General features: G+C 44.0%; 1 protein-coding gene across 6 annotated transcripts in view; it reads right to left on the minus strand.

Annotated features, from left to right (window-relative positions):
• The window catches only part of CDK14 (cyclin dependent kinase 14), an 895,761-nt gene that overhangs the window by 147,739 nt on the left and 721,821 nt on the right, over positions 1–26,201 (minus strand). Inside the window, exon 15 of one of the 6 annotated variants that reach the window (XM_033931184.1) lies at positions 11,928–12,018. The exons of the other annotated variants lie outside the window; for them this stretch is intronic. The gene's annotated coding sequence lies outside the window, so the exon portion shown is untranslated. Of the gene's footprint in view, positions 1–11,927; positions 12,019–26,201 lie in introns of those variants that run through there. 6 annotated transcript variants of the gene reach the window in all.

Here is a 26,201-nt window from a genome sequence, read left to right on the forward strand (position 1 = left end):
AAATCCTGAAAACCCGATTGGATTCCGGCTCTTGAGGAACGGAGTAGCCCATGTCTGGCCTAGGGGGGACACCTATCCGCGGTGCCCTCTTTTAAAAAGCTACCTTTAGATCATATAAAAGCAGGTGAACTCTGTCCATAAGTCTACTTTTCACTCATATAACCATGCACAATTTAAAAAACAGAGCTTTTCCATGTATAAGGCAAGCTTTATACTCAGAACACGCTTTACAAAATTAGCCCCCAAAACTTATTCCAGTCCTTTCTGGTCTGTTTGTATTATGATGGACATAGAGGGTGCTAAGCCATTCAGAATGTTTCTAGTGCTTGCTTTATTTATCAACTGGATTTCCTGAAAGCAAAATTTAGTTTCAAAGTGCCTCACAAAAAAGGTGAAACACACACAAGAGTACACTAATATGTTAATTCTAAATCTGAGATAATAAACCAATGTAATGCACATCTCTTATCTACATGAATGCCTTTTCTTGTACTGACTGCGGGAAAGAAAATCCTCCATCAGTAAGCTTGCCCATAATTGTCTTGGGATGGAAGTTTTTCTAAATGCCTGGTCACATCAAGTTTGCAAAGCACGACAGAAACTAAACAGACTGTGGTGAGCAAATTATACAAGCCCTGGTTTCTGAAAACTTTCCACTTTACTGATGAAAAGAGAAAGCTGAAGTCACAGCAATGTTGAATAAATATGCACTATCTGGGATCTGAATACAAGGTAAACAGACTGCTGTCTCTACCAAAATGGAGTCCGACTGGCGCTTTATTTCACTGGCAAGAGCAAAGCTCTTAAGTATTAATACACCAAAGAGAATGCAGACAGTATAACAAGCAAATAAATCTAGGTAGCTTAGCTAAGTATAATAGAAATTCATTCCAAAAATACTTTCTTGATGCTTTCTTTGACACAAAATACCATTGTTGAAACTTTTAAACTTCTTTTTTTTTTCCTTTAAAAAAGCAAATTTGGCGGGCAGGATATGAGGGGTTGCATTTAATGAGTGTTTCGAGTCAGCATGTTAAAACAGTTTTTATTCCTTTTGTTCATTCATTCGATTGTTTACACAATGAGATGAACATGGAGCTCAGAATGTATTTTGCTATATTAGTTCCAGGAAAAAGGTCTGGTGATGTGTTTGGACAGAGTGTGATGCTTTTTATTGGACCAGCTAAACATTTTAATGCAGAGACTGCTTTTATGATGCCTCAGGCCTCTTCGTTTAAGGTCTGCAAGGAAGACTCTCCAGCTGGAGTCAGCAATTTTTTTTCCTGAGTGCCAAACGACCTTTAACACACATTTAAGAGACTGTGGTATACTGCAAGAAGTGGAGGGAAGATGGGATTCTCCACAAAGGTGATTCTTCCAACTTCTGCTGCATATTAGGGAAGTGTATATCACATTGCTTCTTCCAGCATGGCTGGTATCCACCAGTATGTCATTACCTGTGCCACCCAAAACTGATGCCCTATCCTCCTCCCAGTTAACATCCCCATAATCATTCAGTTTTTCTCGCTCTGTTATGCATATCTCATCAAAGCAGATGGCACAGAATTATTTGAAGCCATTATTTTAAAACAACAAAGGATTGATTGCCTGGAATTCCAACTATAGATACAGAATGCAGGATTCTGAGCTATGAGTCAATACCCAGGAAAAGATCTTTGAATCACTGGGACAATTCATTGACTTCTTCTCAGTGTGTGACAGTTGTCAACAAACAATGTTAGAGATTATTCAGAAAGGGAATGGAGAACAAAACAAAGAATATTATAATGAGTTTGGATAGGTCCATGGTGTGTCTGCACCTTGAGTATTACGTGCAGTTTCAGGTTTTTTTTTCAGGTTTTTATTCATATTTCCCATCTCAACAAGGATTACGCAGGACTATCACAGGTTCAGAGAAGAGCAACAAAAAAAGATAAAGGGTTCAGAATACCTCCCATAAGAAGAAAATCTAAACAGGATGGGGTACATCAGCCTAGAGAAAAGACAACCGACAGGATATGATAGAAGCTGAGTGGAATGATTAACTAGAGCAGTGGTTCCCAAACCCAACCCTGTCCTGGAGGAACACCAGGCCAATTGGGTTTTCAGGCTAGCCTAATGAATATGCATGAAGCAAATTTGCATGCCTATCACTTCCATCATATGCAAATCTCTCTCATGCATATTCATTAGGGCTAGCCTGAAAACCCGATTGGCCTGGTGTTCCTCCAGGACAGGGTTGGGAATCACTGAACTAGAGAACAATTGTTTAAGCTTTCCACTAACAGTAAAACAAGAGGACATTCTAGGAAAACAGCAGCCATCGAACTGAAACCAAATTGGAACATTTTTTTCAACACCTCCCTTTCCCCAATCTGTATATAGCGCCTTAAGTTGTATGTGCAACTCGGCGCCCACAACCAATTTGCTTGCACAGCTTAATTAATTGACACTGATAATTAGCAATTAATACCTCATAATTGATGCTAATGAAAAATTAGGTTCTTACCTGGATAATCCTCTTTCTGTTAATATACACAGAAGTCTGGACATTAGGGGCGATCGTAATCATGCCCCCAACCGACTGCATGGATCACTGAACAGCAATCCCGACGCATCCACAGACCATCTTCTTTGCCTGTAGATGGTCTGCGCATGATTACAGAGGTTTGGATTTTTTTTTTTTTTTACTTCACTTGTCTTTGAGAACCTGTGGTTTTAACCTGCTTTAAACCCGCAGGTTAAAATCATGGGCTCGCAGGAGAGTTGGAGCAGAGAACAGGGCGGCAAGAAGCGAGTCGTGAGAAAGAGCAGGGTGGCAGAGAGCAGGGCAGTCGGAAAGGACTTGAGCGACTGATCCTCAGAAGTCGCTTATTTTTTGATCGGCTAGCCCAGTCGGTGTTCCTAATTTTTTTAATGAATCGTTGCCTGCCTACATTTGTATGCCATTCGCCTTCATTTGCATGCGCGGATTGGATATTGATCGGCACCAAGGTTAGTGAATCGGGTCGGGGAACAATCGGGTCGCAAAGTGGTTGCAAAGTGGTCAGAACACGATCGGTGTCCTTAGTGAATCTAGCCCTAGGTGATCAGTCTATGCTTGTGAACTGCTTGCAGAAGGGTATCAATCATATCTTTCAGCTCCTCCTCCTTCACCAGTGGAGTACTGTGCCCTCTTCAGTTTGTACCAAAGCAATCGATCTCCACTGTAACAGAAGAAAAGAGAAGGAAAATGGAGAACTTCCCTGGAGATATACATTTCTGTTCTGCTCTATACCTCATGAAAAAGAACAATAATTAGCATGAACTGGCAACATAGATGTATCAATGAACCAACCTGCTGAGTGCAACTAGCACTAACATAGAAGGAGCTCCAAAGCTCAACAAACTCATTACTGAATTAGTAATTTATTCATACATGTTCATCCAATTGCAGGAGAAGACTATAGGGTTGTCCAAGACATAAAACAGGCGAATTGCAAAACCCACAGGATGGGTTGTACAAATTCCTATGTGTATTAGCAGAAAAATAATCCAGGTAAGATCCTAATCTTTCATTCTGTAACATAAACACAGTTAGTTGATGTACCAAAGCTTTGTCAGACATCTAGGGTAGTACAGATGAGCTTGCCCATAAAACTGAGGACCCAAAAGTGACGTCCTCTCGAACCACCACATCTACTCTTTAGAATCTTGTAAAGGTATGGACAGTAGACCAAATAGCTGCTCTACATATTTCTTTGGGTAGAACTGCCCGGTCCTCCATCCATGAAGATGCCACACTTCTGGTCAAATGAGCTTTGAGAGAAATATGTGACTCTTTGCCATAGTCAATATACATCAATGAAATTACCATGCAAATTCATCTGGTGATAGAAGCCTTGGATGCTGGTTTGCCTCTTCTGGATTGGCTGGTTAGAACAAAATGATGGTCAGAAAGTCGCGAATCATTGATCCTTTCCAAGTAGTGAAGTACATTTCTTTAATATCTTATCTTGCTTTGTCAAACCTGTGGACTGAAAGGTGGGCAACTGAATCTCTTGGTTGACATGGAAGGCTGACACAACCTTCAGTAGGAAAGAAGGTACCATATGCAGTGAAACCCCAGCCTCTGTGATCCTGAGGAAAGGCTCTCTGCAGGAAAGAGCCTGCAATTCTGAGATTCATCTCACTGATACTATTGCCACCAGAAATTATTCGCTGTAAGATCCAGAAGGGACTCCTCAAGGAGAGGCTCATATAGAGGCTTAGAAAGACCCTTCAAGATGATATTAAGATTTCAGGACAGAAAAGGCTGGAACAAAGGAGTTCGCAATCTGAGTACCCCTTTCAAAAACTGGGCCATATCCGGATGAGATGCCAGCGATAGCTTACCCCTCGAGCTCAGAAGCATGAAAGGCCCGTCACCTGAACTTTGAGAGATGCCACCGCTAGGCCTTTTTTCTAGACCAGCCTGCAGAAATGCTAGATCACAGGAATTGGCGCTTCAAATGGTTTTACCTGCTCTTGGGAGCAACATAGCTGGAAAGCCTTCCAGGCTTTAGTGTAAGCCACAAACATTGACGGCTTTTTAGCTCAAAGTAGAGTCATAATGACTACCTCCAAATAACCCTTACAGGTTAAGGCCTTAAACTCAAGAGTGCTCTGGGTTCTCCATGGGAATTGGTCCCTGACTGAGAAGCCCTGTGTACACTGGAAGTTTGATGCACCTGTCTCATTGAAGATGCACTAGATCCGCATACCAAGATCATTGAGGCCAATCAGGATCATAAGGTCCAGGTGATTCGCAATTCTGTGGATAATCCAGTCCACCATGGGTCAAGGTGGAAAAGTATATAGAATCTTCTCTTCTGGCCAGTTCTTTTCTTCTCAGTCTGCCCTTTTGGTTGTAGAAGTGATTCACCTTTGCGTTCTGGGCTGAAGCCATCAAGTCCATAACCAATCTTCCCCAATGCTGGCCTATAAGGTTGACTGCTCTTTGGGATAGTGACCATTCCCCTGGGTCTAGAGTCCTTTGGCTGAGAAAGTTGGCCTGTATATTTTCTACTCCCGCTACGTGGGCTGTGGAGAGCACCTGAAGATGAGCTTCCACCCAACTGAACAACAACTGGGCCTCCAGATGTAACTGAGCACTTCTGGTGGCTCCTTGTCAGTTCACATAAGCTACCGCAGTGGCATTGTCCAAGAACACTCTCCCTTTCCTTCTAGGTGCTTCGCCATTGTCCACAATACTAAATGAATGACTCTAAGTTCCAGACAATTTATGGACCACTTTCTTTGTGGGAGTGTCTATTGTATATGCACTGGTTGACCTCCACAATGGGCCCCCCAGCCGAACAGGGTAAGTGTCACCCAAGAGAAGATTCAGAGGGGCATACCCTATGATAAGAAGTACCCTTGAAGCCACCAGCGGAAGCTGTTCCTTGCTTCCCCTGTTCAGGGAAGCTATAGCTTCCGAGAATGTCACTGTACCTAGAGCTTCCGAGAATGCCACCTGGAGAGCAAGGAATCCTGTAGGGGATGCATATGTGTTCTCACCCAGGAAACTACTTCATGGAGGCCACCATCGAGCCCAGCACCTGGAGGTAATGTCAGGCTGTGGTATTTCCCTCCAGTTTCCTGAGTTTCTGTTTGCATTGCTCAGGAAGAACGATGCGGTCATTTGCTGTGTCGAAGCAGATTCCCAAGTATTAGGTTAGCTTTAGATGACTCTTCTTGAAGTTGATTATTCAGCACAGATCTTGTAGTACATCCACAACCTGCGGCACTGCCCATTTACTCTCTGACCTTGATGGTGCTCTGATCATCCAATTGTCCAGGTATGGGTGTACTTGCATCCCCATCCTGTGGAGGTGAGCTGTAATCACCACCATCACCTTGGTGAAGGTTCATGGGGCCCTTGCTAACCCAAAAAGCAGAGCCACAAACTGGAAATGCCTTTGAAGGATATGGAATCTCAAATATTTCCTGTGGTCTGGGAATATGAACGTATGCCTCCGTCAGATCTAGAGAGGCTAAGAATTCTCCCAGAGCCACTGCTGCAATGCTGACCGAACCATCTCCATGAGGAAGCGCAATATTCTCAGTGCAGAATTCATGGACTTTGGGTCCAGGATCAGTGTTCAGTGCCTTTCTTGGGCACTATGAAGTATATGGAATATCTGCCAGAGCCTGATTCTTCTTCGGGAACTGGTTCTATGACTTGAAAATCCAATAGTCTTTGCACTGTTGCTCGGACGTTGTTCTCTTTTTCCGGCCACAGGCTGGTGAGTCGTTGAACAGATCTAAAGGAGGTTGACAGAACTCGATCTTGTGATCCTCTTGAATAAGATCTAGAACCCACTCTCTCCAGAATGCCAACAGCCTCACACCAATGTGTGGGGGGTGCGGCTGCTGACCTGGCATCATTGGGACTTCTTGGAGGTTGTGCCAATGCAAGACCCTGAGGACTGCTGGTGTCTGGATCTCTGAGCAGAGGAACCTGCTTAGTACTGGATGGAATATTGTGAGGAATGAAAATTGCCTTTGCCACCCCTGACAGGTCGGCGAGGTCTGCTGACTGGCAGAGATTTAGGGAAGTGATCCACCTGGCTGGCCATAAGGTTATCTATCCTTTTACCAAATAGCATTTGGCCTTTGAAGGGCAGTCTGCTCAGCATGGCTTTGGAAGATGAATCGCCTGCCCATTATCTGATCCAGAGCATAAAGAGTATCCTGCGAGCTAAAATGGCATAAGCCAAAACCTTGCTCATGAATCTGATATTATATAAAGCATCTGCCACATAATCCACCCCTCTCCAGCACTAGCTGGGTGTAGACATCCTCCGCCACAGTAGGATTCGGCCTTAACCTGGTATGGCAGGCACATGCCACAAATGATGCTCCCACTGCAGCTTTGATCCCCAAAGCCAGCGCTTCAAATCAACTCTTAAGCACCACTTCCACCTTGCATCTTGTGCATCCTTTAAAATAACTCCCCCCTCACTAGGGAGGGAGGTATTTTTAGTCACTTGAGCCACTGCAGAATCTACCTTCAGCTGACTAAACAGCTGCTGAAACTCTGGAGCCACAGGGTAAATTTTGGACATAGTTTTTGCCACATTTAGAGAGCCTTCTAGAGTCTCCCATTGCTCAGTGACCAGCAAGGTGATGTCCGAATGTGCAGGGAAAAAGGTGATCTGAGCATTTGAGCTATTCACGACTGTGTTCTGAGAAATGGATGTCTGCTGGGGCTCCAACTTTAACTCACTGAGTATATCCGTAATAACATGTGGAACAGTAGCTGACTTGAAAAGCTGATACACCATTGGATTGTCACGTGGTCAAAGGCAACAATTGCCTCTTGATTCCCTGTCCCAGTCAGGGAACTGAAATCCTCCAGGAAAGCAATTGAGCCCTGGGACAATAAAGACATGGAATCTGACCTCCGATCCTCCTAGTCCTGTTCTGCTTGGTCAGTAAGGCTGGGATTCAGCTTACTCCGCCAGAGGGAGACATCCAGAAGAGGGATCTCCCCCTGGTTCACTGCCAGTGGCAGTGCAGTGTGTCCTGGACCCATCAAATAAGCTTTCCATATGAGATTTACAAACTTTGGCATAAATCCTCGTACGGGTGGCCCCATAGATCACTGCAGGACTTCAGATTGGTTTATTTTGGGCTCCACAGCCACGCACTTGCTTTTCATGCCTTGACTGTTTGAAGTGTCCGGGAAGGATTTTCTCCCTACCGCTCAGACCCTCTGTGGTTCATCAGAGGCTAAGCCCTCACATGCCCCACGATACATGATTCATAGACGCTCCTCAATCCAGCACAAAAACTGGCATGATATAGAGGTAGAAAAGCCTGAGGAATCCAATCCCAGTTGATTTTGAGTGAAATCGAGGGGTTTTGAGGTAGATGAAGGCTTTAGAAAAAAGATTGTTTAAAATCCAAGATGGCCAACACCACCAGAAAAATTACACCAAAAACATCCCATGAGGGTTTCCCTGAAGTTTAAAAAGAAACCACTACCCTCAGAGAAAGGGGTTTTGGGGGATCCTATCTCTGGCCCCAAAATCCCTTAAAAATCACGTTTTCAGACCCCTCTGATTTCCCCCATAGGGAATAATGAGCTGTACTCACTGTTTTGCTGGTGCTTGCCTGTGTCAGCTTTGCTGCAGCCTAACTGAAATGGGGGGGGGGGGGACTTTCTGTCTCAAATCCTTGTAAGAAACAGTCCACAACTGGAGATCTTCAGGCTGCCAGTCAGTTTAAACACCGACTAAGGTCTCCACTTCCACAGATCCTCACATTATGATGGGGGAAGAATAAAACACAGCTGGCTTCCTGAAACCCAAAAGGATTCACACAGGTACCCCAACCATCCAACTCCTTTAAGTCATAGTGCAAGTTATCAATTTTGTCCAGAAGTTCCTCTTGCATTGCTTTTCATTCTTGTTTAAGTTATTCCATCCATTTCTTAAAGTCATTCAGCAGACCACATACCTTCCCAAAAGTGGCCTTCTTGCACACAGATGCTACTGAATCTGTGTTGATTGTAGATTCTGGCATGTTGGCAGCTGGCTGAGCCATGGCCTCAGCAGTGCCTGCGTTGCTGCTTTTGGAGTGTCCTTCATACTAGTGTTGGACATCAAAAGTTCAAATTAGAATGCTGCAAAGCTAGGTGGATTGTTTCTATGTCTAAACTCAAATCACCCTCACCTTCTATCCCCTCTTCAATTTCTCCCCAGAATATGGCAGAGTTCTACAATAAGATCCAGAAGATTCACCTTGAGCTTTCAACCAGGCCACCTACCCCTCCACCTGTCCCTTCTGCTAACCTCCCCTCAACATCTGCCACCCTCTCCTCCTCCATAATCATGGAAAAGGAAAACGCACATCTTCTCTCATCCTCCAAATCCACTACCTGCTCTTCCGATCCAATTCCCACTCACCTACCCAGTGCTATCTCACCCACTATCATCCCTCCTATCTGTCACATTCTCAACCTATTACTTTCCACTGCAATTGTCCCTGATGCTTTTAAATATGTCACTGTCACACCACTCTTCAAAAAATCCTCGCTAGACCCCACATACCCCTCCAACTATTGCCCTATCTCCCTCCTCCCCTTCTTATCCACGTTACTTGAGCGTGCTGTTCAACACCGTTGCCTAGATTTCTTCTCCCAAGCTATTCTTGATCCATTTCAGTTAAGTTTTCACCCACAGCATTCCACGGAAACTGCCCTTACTAAAGTTTCCAATGACCTGTACCTGGCCAGATCCTCATCCTTCTTGATCTATCTGCTGCCTTTGATACTGTTGATCACCACCTACTTCTTGATATTCTGTCCTCACTGGGATTCCAGGGTTCTGCTCTCTCCTGGTTCTCTTCTTATCTCTCTCATCACACCTTCAGTGTACACGCAATGGTAGTTCCTCCTCCTAAGCAATCCCACTATCAATTGGGAAAGAGGGTAAGACCTTCATGAGAAGAGAAGCAATATCCAAATCACACATCTCAGATATCTATGGGGAATGACTAGCATTGGAAGATGCCTCATTCAGCCTTGGCCTCTTTATCCAATTTCTGCCAAAGAAAGAGACTGCCAGGTCCAACACCAAAGGACACCTGCAACTGCCCATCTCCCCTATAGAAACATCCTAAAGTGTTGTGCACCAATGAACCATACACACAGGTTTTAATAATTTTTCATGCTATAGTTAAACGTAGCAATGGATGAGCTCAGGTGAGCAGGATCCCACCCATCAGCTGCACACATTGATAGTGTAGTAGGCAGGGGTCCCCAGCTTAAGAATCCTCTGTGTAGGCCCCCACATCTGAGCTGTCCAGCCCTGGGCAGATTGTGGCATGGTTCCAGCCACTAACACTACCAGTCCCTCCCCCATGCATACTTAATTCAACTTGCACCCTTGTATATGCATGTAAGGGGGATGCTAGTTGAACTGAGCATGTGTGGGGGTTGCTGGCTGCTATTGAGACAGCTTGGGGTAGGGGGGGCACAGAGAGGATTCTTCAGCTGGTGGGGCTTGGGGATCCCTGTCAGCCAAGGTGTTAACTGGGGAAGAAGTAGTGAGTGGAGAGAAAATGCATTCCAGTCCACCCCCAGGTCCACCCAGAAATTGAGGTCTAGCTACACTACCGATTTTGAACAATGTGAATGTGGTATTATATGACACTTGCAGATGTTTTGCATCAGAGAAAAAAATAGTGCAAGCTTTAACATACAAAGTCACCAGATTTTCAATCCAGCAGCTTGATAAATGAATATTAATCTAAGAAGTTTCATGAGCCTCTTCCACTTTCTGCTGCTTTGCAACACCTGCCTTGAGAAACCATTGAGAATGCATCAGCTTTAACACAGCATGACCTGATAATTTAAAGAGAAAATCTAAACCTCAACCCTGCAGATTTTATTCTGTTCCATCATTCATAGCTTATACTCCTTTCCAGACGTCAGGAAGACAGTATTTGTCCCCTTCAGCGATAAAAAAAACAGCCCTATACATGAAATCAATTCCACTTCACAATAATTTTCTCTATTGGGTATTATCTTTCCTGTTTTGCTCCCTCCAGTTAAACCCGCATCCTGTAACTTACTAATGAGCTGGGGGCTTTCTTTTCCAGGTGGCACCCCCTGCCTCGAAGTCATGACATTTCCCATTTCGAATGCTGCTGGCATTTTTTTGACAGCTCCTGCTAACTAGCCTTTTTGACCTGCACTAAGAGGAACTCATCTGATCAAATCCCCTAACCTGCCAATCATGCAAGCAAATGATCTTCACAGTCACTCCCAAGGCAGAAAAAGAAAGAGAATGCAATGGAGAGGACGAGGCAGTAGGCAAGCAAGCTCTCTCTGCAGCTACCTAATGAGAATAAGTCTTCGAGGCAAGCGAAAAAGTGTGGAAATCAGGACAGAGCTCAGTGCCTGGTTCTGCAATTACTGATTTCTTCCCATGCAGAGATAATTGTTCAAGCAACCCCTCTGAAATGTTCTGTTTGCTAAAGAACACAAGAATGTTTTTACCACATAAATAAAAATGCATTTCTTTGCTTTCATCAATATATTATTTTTTTGTAATTTTATTTTCCCAAACTGATGCCCAATTATAATTATTTTTTCTTCTTTAACTAATTTACTTCAATCAGATGAGAAAAAAATATTAGTTTGCATATACCTTTTAAGTATTTAAACATTTGTATCATATCCTCCCTATCCTTCCTTTCCTCTAGGATATACCATATATATACTCAAATATAAGCCAAGATTTTGGGCCAAAAAATGAAGTTATTGGCTTATATTCGGGTCAGTTATCACTCGCCCCTTTCCCAGACCCCGCCGGGCATGCCATATGACTTGGTGGGCCAGGACAGGAAGGATCCCTCCCACCTCCTGTCCCGGCCCACTCAAAAACTTTTACCCAGCCTCCTGCCTCCTCCGTGTACCTTCAAAATACTATGGCTGTGCAGGTGCAGGACATTGTGACTCTGTTAAAGCTTGTGAAATAAGTTTGGTGCAGTAATAGAAGGAGGCATAGCCCCTGATGAAACCGAATGTGAAACGGTTAGTTAGTCGTCGGACACAAAAGATAAGTGCTTTCCTTCCTCTAGCACCTTATGCACCTAATGCACTTTATATTTATTAAAATAGATATTAAAAATATTTTAAAACACTTACAGCACAAGTCACTTTACCAAGACCAATGATGAATTTATCACCCCAGTAAGGGCATGAAAAATCATTCAAGCAGTGCCTTGGGTATTTGAGGTCTGGTAATTCAATATAAACTTGATATGAATTTGTTCTCTGAATTACATTTAAGTCAACCTTTATTCTCCTTCTTTGGGGGGAAAAGGTTACCTCGGTTTATATTCAGGTTAGCTTGTGCATATATGGTACATGTTGAGGACATCTAATCTCTTCTGGATTTTGACACAAGCCCCATATTATTTTCATCACCTTCTCGGAACTGCCTCAAGTCTCTTCATGTCCTTAGTGAAATACGGCCTCCGAAACTGAACACAATACAACAAATGAGGCTTCATCAGAGACTTGTACAAAGACATTAACACCTCCTTTCTTCTACTGGATATGCCTCTTTCTCTATCCCCCCCTTTTACTATGCCATGGTAGAGGTTTCTACCGCGGGCCAGAGTGCTAAATGCTTTGATGCATTTATTTTTAATACACTAATTTCCTACTCTATAAATAGAACATTACGATCCAACGAACAGCATTTATTAACAATTCCATCTCTCAAAATCATTAACACTAGAAGACAATTTATCTTCTCTGTTACTGCTCCACAAATTTGGAATTCTCTGCCAATATATTTAAGGAAAGAAAATGATATTGAGAAATTTAAAATTAACTTAAAAACATTTCTTTTTAAAGATGCATTTGATTAACAAATTCTTCCCTTGAATTTAATAATGCTGCTTTCGACAATTCTTTGAACTCCCATCCTTATGTTTTTCCCTACCTACTTTTCTATTATAAATTGTATTTCATTTCCCCTTTTTCCCTTCGTTCATGTTTGTTTTTATTTAATGGTTATATATTAATTAATGTTTTATTGTTAATTTTAAAAATGTAATTTTATCTTATAGTTGTAATTTAAATATTTTCTTTTATGTATGTACATCGCTTTGAAGCAAGATTAAGCGATTAATCAAAAATTTTAATAAACTTGAAACTTAAACTTTAAACTTGATCAGTGTCTGAGCATTTACCATAGCTTAGTAAAGGAAGGTCTATACACACTATGTGTGAGATCTATAAAAGTAGCTGTGAACACAACTGTCATTATAGAATAATAACATAAGTCCGTATTTACACACCTAACTTTAGGCAGGAGCAGTTATGCCATTTCAACAGCCAGCGCAAATGCTCATACCGAACAGTAAGCAGTTAGGCACATTAATGCTAGCATTTTATAACCTGGAGGCATAGCTGCCAGGCACTGCTCCAGCTGGCTCATGCTCCTCCCAGATCCATGGCCCCTCAAAGTTATGTGCTCTGGAACTGGAGCATGTAACTTATAGTATGCACCTAACAGTCAACTGGTGTCATTTAGCATCAATTATTGCTCATTTTAAAGTTACATGTGCAACTGATCTTATTGTTTAACCTGTGTGTGCAAATACAAATAAAATTTGGGTATGGAGCTTTCTAGAATAAGGGGATAGTGGTAATATTCAGATGAGGTTTTGAGGAAGTTACAGGTGAGAATTTCTAGATCATCTGTTGTTTTGGAAATTATAATCTGGAAGTTGAAGTGGTCTCTAAGAAACATGGCAATTCCACCCCCTCTTTTACGGGTTCTGGCGAGTGGGACGATTTTGTAGCCATTGGGTAAGAAGTCATTGATGATTATGTCATTGTCTGAGATGAGCCAAGTCTCGGTTAGAAAGACTAAGTCCAGCTGGGAATTTGTTAGCCAGTCTTTCACTAGGTGGGCTTTATTTCTAATGAAGCGTATATTAAGTTAGGCACTTGGAAAAGTGTGGACGTTGGGGAGTGAGGGCAATGCTTTATAGTTGCCTATTTCTAGCTTATTTTATGAAGGCGCCTATATGTCTTTAAAATAGGAGCAAAGCTGCAGCTATTGCCCTTGCACTAAAGCTGCAGACATTTCAGAGTGTAGAATCAATCATGATGGCCAAAACTTTGCTTGAGAATTCGATCTGCAGTGTGGGACCAGAAGGTAGTGGAATGAGCGTGGGTAACTGATCTAATTTTGGGCAACATTCTTGTTTATCAAATAGATAAGTTTTCAGTAATTTCCTAAATGTAAGATAAGAATAGGCTTGGGCAATCAATGGACTCATCCAGGAATTCATCTTCCCCACCTGATATTCCAATGTCCTGTCCAAAAAAGTCTTATAACGACAGGCCTTTGGGGTAGGGAAGATGAACATACCTGAATTTCTAGTATATTTTATTGAATTAAACAATTTCAGGTAAGATACCAAATAAGAGGGTAATAAACCAAAAAGAGCCTTATAACAAATGTTCCCAAAATTTTCAGATTTGGCACTATCTCAAAACTTTGACCCTTCAATTGAATAGTTGTTTCCTGAATTTTATCATTAGGGCTAGCTAAAAAAAACTTAGTTTTTTCAGAGTTAAGTTTCAACCTGAACTGTAACATCCACAATTATACCTTTTCCAAAACATTAGAGATTTGAGTAATCAATTCATTCGAAATAACCTTACAGGGGAACAATATAGTACTATCATCTGCATATATATAAAACATCACATTTAAACTTTGAAGTAAATATGCTAAGGAAACTAAATATATGTTAAATAGTGTTGGGGATAAAGGAGAACCCTGTGGGACTCCACATGAGTTCTTCCATGAAAAATAATTTTTGTCTTCAGTGAACACTTCGTATATTCTATGAACAGTGATCTTCTCCAATCAGTTGGACATGTTTTTCCTTCCAAATCTGTTGACACAGTCAAGTGAAGGTCATGATAGCTCCTTCTAAGCCTTTGATTAATTCAAATGGAATACCATCAATATCAGGTGACTTGTTTTTCAATAAAACTTTAATTGCTGCTATGACTTCTTCTTTTAAAATATCTGGTTCTTCTTCAGCATCAAGTTTCCTATTCAATTTCCCCAATGTTATCCTCATTGCCTTTTTTGTAAATTTTTCCAAATACAGTGGAACCTTGGTTTGGAAGCATAATTCGTTCCAGAAGTATGCTTGTAAACCAAAGTGCTCGTATATCAAAGCGAGCTTCCCCATACAAAGTTAAGGGAAACTTGAATGATTCATTCCATATCTCAAAAAGATTCCCCAGAGGCCACTGGCGCACTTCACCCCACCACATCCCAACAAGACCCTCCCCCCGAGGCCACTTGCACACTTCCACCTGAACCCCGGGAACTGGCTTTGCACCCCATGGCCCAAACCCTTACCTTGGGCAGACAGGATATCGGCACGCAGTACCAACCCACAGGACGTGCCTGTGCCAAATGAGCATGCTGTGCTTGTCACTGATCTCTGCTGGGCTGCTGCGGGGCCTTGAGCATCTGCGCATGCTCATGGCCTTCTGGCTCCCACTCTTCAGGTGTACCACCTAATTTTGCCTTGAAATCCCCCATAATCATCAGTAGATTTTGTTTTGGCATTTGATCAATTTCATTTTGAAGTTGTTCATAGAACAACTTTATATCCTCATCTTCTAAGTCTGTCATTGAAGCATATACTTGGATGAAGGTTATATTGATTGGCTGTCCCTATAGATGGATTGACATGACTCTATTCCTCATAACATTATACATTAGTACAATGAAAGTTAGGCGCAGTTTACAGAATAGAACTTGGCACCAGGAGCTGTGCTTAATTTTAGGGCTGACCATTTATACCAACTGAAACATGGTATAAATCCTCATGCTTAAATTAGGAGCAGATCCCCCTTATTTTAAAACCCTGCCCATGACCCTCCCATGGCGCTGAACTTCTGAAAAGGGAATTACGAAGTGATGAGACTCATGGTGGGGAAGAAGATTAAGAAAAGGATAAGCACTGTAAAATCACTAGAGCAAGCTTGGTCCCTTTTTAAGGACACAGTCACCGAGGCTCAAAATCTATACATATATACTGCGTATCAACAAAGAATCCAAGAGGAAAAAGAACAAAGAACCAGCATGGTTCACTATAGAGGTGAAGGAAGCGATCAGAGACAAGAAAACTTCGTTTAAGGAATGGAAAAGGTAAAAAACAGATGAAAACTGGAATATGCACAAACAACATCAACATCAACAAAATACTGAAGGGAATACACTTAGTAGAGAAAGACAGACTGTTCACCCTCTCCAAGGTAGGGAGAACGAGAGGACACTCTCTAAAATTGAAAGGGGATAGATTCTATACAAATTGGCATCCACCCAAGGGTAATAAAGGAACTGAGAAACGAAATAGCGGAAACACTTTGCCAAATATGTAATCTATCCTTGAAAACTGGGGAGATCCCAGAGGACTGGAAAATAGCAAATGTCACGCCCATCTTTAAGAAGGGATCAAGAGGAGATCCGGGAAACTACAGGCCGGTGAGCTTGACCTCGGTCCCGGGAAAGATGATGGAAGCACTGGTCAAGGACACAATCTGCGAGCACATAGAAAAAAATGGACAACTGAAGGCGAGCCAGCACAGCTTCTGCAAGGGTAGGTCGTGCCTCACGAACTTACTGTACTTCTTTGAGGGAATAAACAGCCAGATGGACAAGGGGGAAGCCATAGACATCATCTACCTCGACTTCCAAAAAGCCTTCGACAAGGTACCTCACGAAAGGCTGCTTAAGAAGCTGTGGAATCACGGGGTGCAAGGGGATGTACACAGATGGATCAGACACTGGCTGGCGGGCAGAAAACAGAGGGTTGGAGTAAAAGGGCATTACTCAGACTGGCAATGGGTCACGAGCGGAGTCCCTCAGAGATCGGTGTTGGGACCACTCCTGTTCAATATATTTATCAACGACCTGGAGATGGGGACGAAATGTGAGGTCATTAAATTTGCTGATGACACCAAACTCTGTAGCAGGGTCAAAACCAAGGAGGATTGTGAAGACCTGCAGAGGGACCTGACGAGACTAGAGGAGTGGGCAAAAAAATGGCAAATGAGTTTCAATGTGGACAAATGCAAGGTCATGCATGTAGGGAAAAAGAACCCGATGTTCAGCTATAAAATGGGGGGAATATTGCTAGGGGTGAGCGACCTTGAAAAAGACCTGGGGGTGATGGTGGACGCAACATTGAAGCCATCGGCGCAGTGTGCGACAGCCTCAAAGAAAGCAAACAGAATGCTGGGCATCATCAAAAAGGATATCACAACCAGGACGAAAGAAGTCATCATGCCACTGTATCGTGCAATGGTGCGCCCGCACCTGGAATACTGTGTCCAGTACTGGTCGCCGTACCTCAAGAAAGACATGGCAGTACTCGAGGGAGTCCAGAGAAGAGCGACAAAACTGATAAGAGGTATGGAAAATTTTTCATACGCTGACAGGTTAAAAATGCTGGGGCTGTTCTCCCTGGAGAAGAGGAGACTTAGAGGGGACATGATAGAAACCTTCAAAATCCTGAAGGGCATAGAGAAAGTGGACAAGGACAGATTCTTCAAACTGTGGGGAACCACAAGCACTAGGGGTCACTTGGAGAAATTGAAAGGGGACAGGTTCAGAACAAATGCTAGGAAGTTCTTTTTTACCCAGAGGGTGGTGGACGCATGGAACGCTCTTCCAGAGGTTGTGATAGGCCAGACCACAGTACAGGGGTTCAAGGAAGGTTTGGATAGGTTCCTAGAGGATAAAGGGATTGAGGGGTACAGATAGAAGCAGAGGTAGGATATAAAAATGGTCAAATCACTTCACAGGTCAAAGGACCTGGTGGGCCACCGCGGGAGCGGACCACTGGGCGGGATGGACCTCTGGTCTGACCCAGTGGAGGCAACTTCTTATGTTCTTATGTAAGGAAATTCTTCTTCACCCAGAGAGTGGTAGAAAACTGGAACGCTCTTCCAGAGTCTGTTATAGGGGAAAACACCCTCCAGGGTTTCAAGACAAAGTTGGACAAGTTCATGCTAAACTGGTGAGACTGGACTCATTTGGAGCACTGGTCTTGACCTTGGGGCCACCGCGTGAGTGGACTGCTGGGCAGGATGGACCATTGGTCTGACCCAGCAGCGGCAATTCTTATGTTCTTATGTTCTCTTACTGGAACCACATGTAAAATTTATGTGCAGATCCCGTGCACAGATATGCGTGCATAAATTTTAATTGATTCCAATTAGCAGCAGTAATTGCTTAAGATCCCAATTATCGGTGCTAGTTGGCTCATTATTCAATGAAATTATGAGGCAAATTGGTCAATTGCCTAAATCTGCACACACAATTTTTTAGTGCCTTTTATAAAATTAGGCTGTTGCTGCTCATAAGGTGTACAAATTCACATGTAAAGTATGTATATACATGCATTACTTTTTAAACACACATAAATCTTGACTGCCTGAGCACTAGCCAAACTCTGTCCCTGAACACACCTACACATGGGTCATGCTAAAGAGCAGCCTTCTTGTCAATGTACACATATAACCTTGGGGTGATTTTTTTTTTAAACGTGTGAAAAAGAGCTTTTTAAACCCTTTATAAAAATTATCTCCTTTATAATTATTCTCCTTGGATTTGCTTTCTCATTTCATATAACATAGAAATTATGGCACATTAGCTTATATGTATTATAACAAGAACTGACAGATGTTCCCGTTAATGAGCATACCACTTTCACAAGGGAAACCATCTATTTATTTTGGAGCATGCTTCACTATTTATTTTGGAGCATTCTTCAATACTGAAAAGCTCAGAGGCAGCACATCCCACCACATGTGAAGTTCTTATAGGCCAATAGAATGTAAAAATAAAACAAAACAAAAAGCCCTGTATTCTCTCTCTCTTCTTCAGCGCTTTCATTTTCTCTTCCAAGACAAAGACGAGCTATGTATGTGTCATGTGACAGGACACGCCTAAAGGAGAGGTGACCATTCATGGGAGAGTAGGGATAGTTTAGAGCCTTCTTTTGCCTCTTTTACTCATTGTTATTTTGACTTTGTCCTCAGAGCATTCAAATGTCATCCTAGGCTATCAGTTCACTTCAACTCAAACAGCCTTTTATGCCTAGACACTTCTTAGAGCATCAGCAGACACAAAGACTCTCTAGTGGGAATTGGCTGAAGTCCTGATATTAATAATAAAATATAATGCACTTAGGGCACAGTAGATTCCTGCTCTTGTATTTCAAATACATGAGAATAAAAGTGCTGTATGCATTAAATGGTAAGGAGATGTATGTAGATGGATCCTGTATTAAAATGTATAGACTTGAAATTCAGTATTCACATATGCTAGCATTAAATACCCTGCTAATTCCATAAAACCTTGTGCAACATTTATGCAAAAAAAAAAAAAGCTGAGGATCTTCCTCGCTTGAAATATAGTTTGAGAATAATCTGATAAAGCTATTTTGCATGTAGAGCATATTTTACAGAAATAAGCTCTTAGAACACTGCATGTGTTTTTCTCTTTTGTGATTGGCGTGGACGATCATGTGACTGTCCAATGACTGGCTTGGTTTCAGTTTGGTTTTTCAATCCAGGCACCATCTTGAATTTAACTGAACAATCTGCAGCCAAGTTTTGGTATATGAATAACGTGACCATTTATTTTTTTCATCAAAACGGGACATCTATTAATATTCGGTCCCGCCCCCAATCCCGCTCTAGCCCCGCCCCCAATTTCTTCCATTCATTTTTCATGTACACACAATCTTATTATTTCATAATGGTAACCATAAAATTTTTAAAAAAACACAAAGCATCCTATACACAGAGAAAATATTAATTATCATTTATATTTGGGGGGATTTCAACGATGTCACCTCAGTAACCATAGAAAAATAGACAAATATAGTGCAAAATATAGACAGCAGATATAAATTCTCAAAACTGACACATTTTTATCACTAAATTGAAAATAAAATCATTTTTCCTACCTTTGCTGTCTGGTGATTTCATGAGTCTCTGGTTGCGTTTCCTTCTGACTGTGCATCCTATCTTTCATTTCTTTCTGCACTGAGGCCCAATTGTCCCTTTCTATTCCCTCCCTCCTTCATTCCTATGTCCTTAGTGCCCCCAGTGCCTTCCTATGTCCTTAGTGTTCCCAGCGTCTCCTTCCTATGTCCTTAGTGCCCCCAGTGCCTCCTTCCTATGTCCTTAGTGTCCCCAGTGCCTCCTTCCTATGTCCCCTCACTGCCTTCCAGCCTTTGTCCCACCCCCTCCCAAAAAGCCTGCCGGCCTACCTCCCCCAAAGCCAGTCTGCCTGCCTACCTCCCCCAGAGCCAGCCTGCCTGCCTACCTCCCCCAGAGCCTGCCTGCCTGCCTCCACCAAAGTCAGCAAGCCTGCCTGCCTACCTCCCCCAAAGCCTGCCTACCTCCCTCCCTCCCTCCCCCAGAGCCAGCCAGCCTGCCTACCTACTCCCCCACTACCGCGGAAAACAAAAGCCTCCCTCCAGGCCCGATTTAAACTCCCCTCACCCCCCTACGGTCCACCGCCACTGCTCCTCTGCTTACCTCCCGCTAATCGCGCCCAGAAGCCTTCTTCCCGACGTCAATTCTGATGTTGGAGAGGACGTCCCGGGCCAGCCAGGCAGCGATTGGCTGGCCCGAAATGTCCTCTCCGACGTCAGAATTGACGTCGGGAAGAAGGCTTCCGGGTGCGAGTAGTGGCAGGGAAGTAAGCAGAGGAGCTGCGGCAGTGGACCAGGGGAAGTTTAGATCGGGCCTGGAGTGAGGCTTTTTTTTTTGTTGTTGGTGCGGCAGTGGAGGGACAAGAAGTGATCGTCTGTCCCGTTGTCCCTGCGCACAGCTTCAGGACGCTGTCCCTGAAAACAGGACATTTTGGCATCTCGAAGCTGTGTGTAGGGACAACGGGACAGGGGATCCGAAAACGGGACTGTCCCGTTCAAAACGGGACGTATGGTCACCTTATATAGGAAGTAAAATTGGACCTTTAGGCCCATATATTATAAATGGTGCATTAACTTAGGCGCCTAAGTTAAGTCCAAAATACCGTTTAAAAGGAAAGAATCGCACCTCTGGAAACACTTGCATGCGTTAGCATTTAGCATGCACTAAAAAGCATAGCGCACCTTTGTAAAAGAGAGGGTTAGAGGAGAAAAACAAGAAAAAAACCATTCTGAACCAAATTGTGAAGTAGTATATACCAGGCTCTGCACCTAGACTCCCTCACTCCCTGCCAGGCTCTGCACCATGTCCCTCCCTTCCTCTCCCCTCCCTATTTAACACCAGCTCTGGCAGGATACACATTTCAAATCTGACATTTTGTAATCACAAAACAGAATATAAAATCATTTTCCTACCTTTTGTTGTCTGGTCATTATTCAAATCATTTTGTGGTCCCAGGCTCTGGTTGTCTTCTGATAACTTGCTTGCCAGGGTCTTCTTCTTTCTTCTTCCCTTCCCTCCCTCCATCCCAGCAGCTGAAGACAGGCACCTCCCCTCAGCGGTCTGAGACAAAAGGCAGGAGAGGGCCAGAGGCCAAAGAGGGGCCCAACAGCAGAAAACAAGACTCTATTGCATGTGTCAATGTAGACGTACATGTCAATCTTGACATCTAGAGTGTTGCCTTTCAAATTTTTCGCGAGAATGACCAGCCTACGCTGCCTGTAAGTAGACCCCAATGGAGGAGGAGCTGGAATTCCGGTGAACCACCGGTGTACCACCTCCCCACCCCAATTCCCACCCCCCCACTCCCATTCCCCGGAGAAGGATACCTTACCCTTGCGGAGAAGTTTCTGACAGTTATTGCACATCATGTAGTCGGTGCTGGGGCTACCCCGGTTCATTCTGTCTTCACCGGGCAAGTTTTTGCCCACCCATCCTCCAGCCACCTCCGCAGTGAGCTGGGGTTGAAGGTTCTGGGTTGGTGGGTTGGAGGGACAGACAATGGGGCATCCGATGCTGCTGGCTTCAGCACATTGAGTGCGGGGCTGCTCAGAGTTCCTGCGTGAGTCGTCAAGGGGGGGCTGCACCACACGGCTCTTCTGCTCACAGGCCTGGTCTTCGGCCCTATCCCATTCCCCAGCCCCACACACAAACAGCGCTCGCGGCCGACAGCTCAAGAGACAGTTCAGAGCTGCGCTCTCAAGCTCCGCTCCACGCCTATGATCCATCAAACAGCCAATCACAATGCCGATCCCGCTACTGCCCACGCTTTGCTTGTTGACCACAAGGCAGCCAATCTGAATGCCGGGTCCCATCCCTTAGGGTCCCAACACTGTGCCATGCCTCACCTTTCGCTAAGCGATCGTTTCACCCAATTGCCAATCAGGAGGCAGGAGCTCCTTCCTTAAACCTAGAGACCCTGATCTCGATGCAGGAGGGAGGTATGGGTTGTAATGTCACACATCCCTCTCTTAGGGCTCATGGGGGGGAGGGTTTGGTTATATTCGCTCCATAAGAAGCACCTTTATTTCCATCCACTTTTTTGGGGAAAAAAAGTGTGTCTTATGGAGCAAAAAAATACAGTTTATTTCCGGTGCCTACCTTTGATGGAGAATTGCACCTAGTGGCACCTAATGTAAACTCTGCCCATAACCATGCCTTTATTGACGTTAGATGCCGCTAGGTGATTCCAGTACCTAGAATTTAATTGATTTTTAAACAGCGCAATTACTCCGCTGATTAATAATCAATAATAATAAAACGCTAGAGCGCGCATGCGCTCTCGAAAATTTGTGAGGTGTGGCGCCGTGAGGTGTGCTTCTGTGGCAACATTCTAACCTCACGGCGCATGCGGGGGCTGAAGGCGCGTGACTGTGCTCTCTCCCTGTTCTCGGCGCGTCACCACCCGCCCTCACTCGCCGCTGCCTCTCACTCGCTGCCTGCCTGCATCCTCGCCGTGTCACCTCACTCGCCGCCGCCGCTGATCCTCCTCTTCAGAGCAGCCTGCGATCGTGGCCGGCTTTAAAGAACCTCACAGGCCGCTCTCCAACCTCAGTAGCACGCTCCCTCTGTCGCACGGGATCGCGTCAGAGGGAACGTGCTACCGAGTTGGAGAGCGGCCTGCTAGGTTCGCTAAAGCCGGCCACCAAGATTGCAGGCTGCTTTGAAGAGGAGCAGGCCAGAAGACGCCGAGATGGAGGGGAGGGTAAGAAGGGGATCAATACCGGGAGCCAGGGGGAGAGGGAAAGGGAAAGGGGGCTGCTTTGGGGGGAGGGTTGTGCTGGAGGGAGACAGAAGGGGCCATGGAGAGGGAGAGGGAAAGGGGGCTGCTTTGGGGGGGAGGTGTGCTGGGGCCAGCTTTGCTCTGGGAGGAGACAGAAGGGGCCATGGAGAGATAGGGAGAAGGAAAGGGGGCTACTTTGGGGGGGAGGTGTGCTGGGGACAGACAGCTTTGCTCGGGGGGGGGGGGGGGGAAGACAGAATAGGGCCATGGAGAGACAGGGAGAGGGAAAGGGGGCTGCTTGGGGGGGGAGGTTTGTCCTGGGGGCAGACAGCTGTGCTCGGGGGGGGGGGGAGACAGAAGGATACAGACAGCGGCCAAGGAGAGAGAGATAAAGAAACAGACAAGCAGACAGACACATCTTTTTTAGCACCCGTTAATGTAACGGGCTTAAAGACTAGTAATAATAATAATGATTTCTTTTCTTGTAAACTGCCCCACCAACAGTTCTAGGCGGTTCACAACAAAGAAACTGAAACATTTCAGCAGAACATACAGTTTCCCAAAACACATTTCTACATACATCAGTCAAATGCAGCAATAGCTAAGATACGATGTCAACTCGTTGCTATCATTAAAACATAGGTTAAACCAATTAAGTTAAGCAGCGGTATGACTCCTACTGCTGCCTAACTTACAGCGCCGTTTTGAGAATCCGGGCCTTGTCAAAGCACGGCATTGTTAACATCAGAAATACAATGTAATGATTTTAAAAAATAACATCAAAACAAATATAGAGATGTTTTTAAATAAAACATTAGTCTAAATCAGGAGTTCTCAACCCAGTCCTCAGGTCACATCTAGCAAGTCAGGTTTTCAGTATATCCACAATGAATACACACAAGATAGATTTTCTTACAATGAAGGAGGTATGCAAATTTAGGACAGTGTGGTGCAGTGATTAAAGCCACACTGCTCCTTGTGACCCTGCGCAAGTCAATTAATCCCCCCATTGCCCCAGGTACATTAGATAGATTGTGAGCCCACCAGGACAGATAGGGGAAAATGCTTGAGTACCTGAATAAATTCATTTAAACCGTTCTGAGCTCCCCTGGGAGAACAATATAGAAAATTGAATAAATAAATCAATTCAATTTCTGATGTTAACAATGTAGTGCATTCTTGTCAACTAAAGCCTGGGTTCTCAAAATGGGGTTGTAAGTTAGGCGGCAGTAGGCGCCATACCACTGCCTAACTTAACTGCTTTAATTGGTACAGTAATTGAATGCTCCATTTATAAACCAATTAAATTCTCATAAAAAGTAGGCATTGGGAGGCGCCCAAGATGCTAGGTGCTGGAATCACATTTAGAGGACTGGATTGAGAACCCCTAGTCTAAATGTTTGGGGCTGGGGGTAAAAGGCAGCTTCAGGGCCAATCCAAAGAGAAACCAAACTGTAACTGACGGAAAACAGCTCACTCATTCTCCACCCAATTGTTCCAAGGGTGTTTCATCTTGGAAACTGTCACTGTTATTTCACCACACCAATGTTAATAGTTTTCATAGATCAGCGTTGTTCCAGCATCGATCCTTGAGGGTCGCAATCCAGTCAGGTTTTCAGGATTTCCCCAATGATATTGCATGAAATTTATTTGCATGCACTTCTTCCATTATATGCAAATAGATCGCATGCATATTCATTTAGGAAATCCTAAAAACCCAACCTGGATGCCCATAGATCTTAAGAACATAAGAAGTTGCCTCCGCTGAGGCAGACCAGAGGTCCATCTTGCCCAGCGGTCCGCTCCCGCGGCGGCCCATCAGGCCTATTGCCTGAACAGTGGTCCAGACTAATCTTGTAACTTACCTCTAATCCTATCCCTATAACCTACCTCTACTCCTATCTGTACCCCTCAATCCCTTTGTCCTCCAGCTACCTATCCAAACCTTCTTTGAAGCCCTGTAGCGTGCTCCTGCTTATCACATCCTCCGGTAGCGCGTTCCATGTATCTACCAACCTCTGGGTGACAAAGAACTTCCTGGCGTTTGTTCTAAACCTTTCCCCTTTCAATTTCTCTGAGTGCCCCCTTGTACTTGTGGTTCCCCATAATTTGAAAAATCTGTCCCTGTCTACTTTTTCTACGCCCTTAATTTTGCAATCCAGAGCCCTTTCTGTGAATTGCAGAATCAAAATGGATGAGAACATCAACTGGCCATACAACTTTACATGGCCACAGCCATATCAAGAATGAAGGCATCTGTGGTCCTAGTTGAGATCTAATCCAGTTGCAGATGTGATATAAGGTCTTCCCCTCATCATATCCAAAATCTATTCAGGCTATGCATGTGCTTTCTGCTCCTTGCCCTCCTTTAGCTTTCTTGTCCTGACAGCTAGTTCCTTCCTTCTCTATTCTTCTGGATTCATTCTCTGATCTGACTGGAGATCATCTTTTTCCTTCCTTCTATATTTCTCAGTTCTTCTTCAGTCAAGATCAGGCATGCCCATGTTACAAAGCCCTCATTGCTAAAATAAAAAAAAAATAAAAAATGTATATTTATTTATTGGGGTTAACAGTTTCTATGAAGAGAGACACATGGGAATGCTTTATTTTGCATGGTAGTCAGATCTGAATAAAGTGTCCTACATAATTCAAGACACTGTACCACTGCTATCTTCTTCCCACAGCCAAAACGAGATTACAAGGCATAACATAATAAACTTTTATTTATATACCTCTATACATCGTGATGTTCGATACGGTTAACAGGAGTTTCCATTAGTTTGCTAACATCAATAGTGAGCAAACTAATGGAAACTCTAATCAAACACCAATTAGATAAGATCCTGGATGAGGAGAATCTACGGGATCCCCGACAACATGGATTTACTAAGGGGAGATCCTGCCAATCCAACCTGATCAGCTTCTTTGACTGGGTAACGGGGAAGCTGGATATTGGGGAGTCCCTGGACATCATGTACCTGGACTTTAGCAAAGCATTCGATAGCGTACCACACCGCAGGTTACTGAGCAAGATGAGTTCTATAGGATTAGGTAACACATTGACGAAATGGGTTGGAAGCTGGCTTGGAGGTAGGCTCCAAAGGGTGGTGGTGAACGGCACCCCCTCCGAAATGACGGAGGTGATTAGTGGAGTACCACAGGGCTCAGTCTTGGGCCCAATCCTATTCAACATCTTTATAAGAGACTTGGCAGAAGGGCTTCGAGGTAAAATAACATTATTCGCCGATGACGCCAAACTGAGTAATGTAGTGGGCAAATGCACAACAGACGAAGATTCAGTGCCCGACAACATGATGCACGACCTACTCCTACTGGAGCGATGGTCTAGGACATGGCAACTCAACTTCAATGCCAAAAAATGCAAAGTTATGCACCTGGGCAGCCAGAATCCATGCAAGTCTTATACCCTTAATGGCGAGATCC

This window comes from Geotrypetes seraphini, chromosome 2 (genome assembly GCF_902459505.1).
Source record: "Geotrypetes seraphini chromosome 2, aGeoSer1.1, whole genome shotgun sequence".
NCBI lineage: Eukaryota > Metazoa > Chordata > Amphibia > Gymnophiona > Dermophiidae > Geotrypetes > Geotrypetes seraphini.